This window comes from Octodon degus, unplaced genomic scaffold, assembly GCF_000260255.1.
Source record: "Octodon degus isolate 3935 unplaced genomic scaffold, OctDeg1.0 scaffold00119, whole genome shotgun sequence".
Classification (NCBI taxonomy): domain Eukaryota; kingdom Metazoa; phylum Chordata; class Mammalia; order Rodentia; family Octodontidae; genus Octodon; species Octodon degus.
The window spans coordinates 2,104,053-2,106,602 of record NW_004524695.1 but is presented as its reverse complement, the minus strand read 5'-3'; positions in this window follow the sequence as shown (position 1 = coordinate 2,106,602).

Sequence of the window (2,550 nt, the reverse complement as noted above, 5' to 3'; positions counted from 1 at the left end):
TGGCATGTGGTGCTGGGGGATGGAGCTGCGGTCCCTGTGCTCTGCTAAACTTGTTCTAAGTAGGTGCTTTAGACAACTGAGCCATCTCACCAGCCCTTGAATTCATTTTTGATCATTTGTATTTTTCTAGAAAACACTCCACTTTTTTTTTTTTCAAGATTTCAAGGATATTGAATAAAAAATGATAATAGCTTTGTGGCTTTAAAATTGGTTATATCTACTTTTATCATTGCCAATATTCATTTACTTGTTCTATTTTATCTCATTAGAAAATGGATTTCTTTAATATTTTCTTTTTTAAAAGCACCAGTGTTTAGCTTTGTTGATCCTCTTTACTGTTCTGTTGTTTTTCAGTGCTGGAGATTAAACCCAGAGCCTCATGAATGCTAGGTAGGCTCTGTACTACAGAGCCACACCTCAGCCTAGTCTTTTTTTTTTTTTTTTTTTTTTTTTTTGTGGAACCTGGGATTGAACTCAGATTCTTGAGTTTGCCAGTCAAGTGCTTATCCTACTAAGCCATCTCCCCGGCCCATCAGCCTAGTCTTCTACTTCTTCATTTTCTGTTTCTTTTCTCCATTCCACATTTCTAGATTTAATCTATCATTCTTTTGATAGCTTTCTGAGTTAAAAAATTAATACATTTATTTGCAGACTTTGTTTTGTTTTTTAATTTTTATTTTTAAAGAGTACAAAACGGTATTAAAGCAGAAAAATTACGAGTGAAACAGAATTTCACTTAAGAAAATAATACGAATTTCACAGTATTTGTTGTAATGCATAATGTTGCCTTTCAACAAGTTTTTCATGTTACCAGATATATGCATGTAAAATCAGAAGAATAAGTAAAAATAGAATAAAATACATAAGAAATTAGGAAGAGAAAAAGGTCAAAGAATTGAAAAAAGAAGACAAAACAAATTAAGCATTAACTGCTTCTTTCCATAGACCAGCAGCAATCCACAGTACAGTTATTCAAACCATCTTGCTTACATACATAGATATATCTCTTTCCCTCACTACCTCTTCTGTCCTTCTCCTCAACTCAGTAATTCCTTCCTTTTGAATAGGTTCATTCCCTTTACCTGGTGTCTATTGTACCCTTCAGATTTTATGTTTTGTTTCAGGTTATGTCACTAAGGAGACAATATGTTGTTTGCACATGTGGGTCTGATTTATTTCATTTAAAAGTATGGTCTCTAGTTGTATCCATTTACTATAAAAGCCTCAAATTTATCCTGTTTTATAGTTGGATAATACTTTTTGTGTAAAAAAAATACTCTATTGTGTAAAAATACCACATCTTCTTTACCCATTTCTCAGCTAATGAGTATTTGGGTTGTTTCCAAGATTTAGCTATGACAAATTTTGCTGCTATAAACATGGGTGCAGGGGCCGGCCAAGTAGCTCAGTGGATTAAGGCACCTGCAAGCAGATGCAGGGGCCAGGAGTTTGATCCCCAGGCCTGCCGTGCCAGCCCCACCCTGGGCTATGCTGAGATGGCAATTGAGACTGGGCATGGTAGCACACACCTGTAATCCCAGCACTTGGGAGGCTGTAAACAGGAGAATCACTGTGAGTCCTGTCTATTAGTGAGACCCTGAACACCCTGTAAATCCTTCCCTAAAATACAGAAAAAGAAAATGGATCCACATATAACGGTGTCATATGACATCTTTCAGTTCTTCTGGAAAAAGACCCAGGAGAGGAATGACTGGGTTGAATGGCACCTCTAATCCTAGCTTTTTAAGGAATCTCCATAGTGATTTCCATAATGATTGCACCAGTCTGCACTCCCACCAACAGTGGAGAAGGGTTCCTTTTTCCTTACAGTTGCTCCGGTGTTTGTTATTGGCTGGCTTCTTAATCTTAGCCATTCTTTCTGGTGTGAGATGGAATCTCAGTGTTGTTTTAATTTGGATTTATCTCATGATCAATGATGTTGAACATTTTTTCATGTATGTATTTGCCATTTGTATTTCTTGATTTGAAAAGTACTTATTCATCTCAGATGCTCATTTTTGAATTGAGAGTTTGAATTTTGGAGACATTTTTTTTTAAATTCTTTATTTGTGCTAGACTGAAGGTTTTTGTTTGAGGAACAGTTGGCTACAATTTTCCCAGTTTGTGGATTTTCTTTTTGCTCTATAGATGATTCCTTTGAAATGCAGAAACTTTTCAATAAGATGAAACCCTAATTGTTGATTCTTTGAAGTATTTCCCATACAGTTTGGTTTTTGTTCATGAATTCTTTACCTACCCATGTTGTAGCTCAAAAATCAGATGACAACGAGGCAAGTCCAAAAGTTAAAGAAGTGCTTTATTTTAGCTGGTACCCAGCAGCAACACCCGGCACAAAGTGCCTAAGTGCGCACCGAGCATTGACAAGGATCAGTATTTAAACTTGAAAACCACAAAAACAGGGAAGGGGTGGAGAGGAATAGTCACAGGGATGAGGAATTGGGAGGAACAGTTCATTGAGATAAGGTTTGGGGAACAGATATCATAAGACTTGAGTCACAGGGTGAGGAATTGGTAGGGGTCAGCACATAC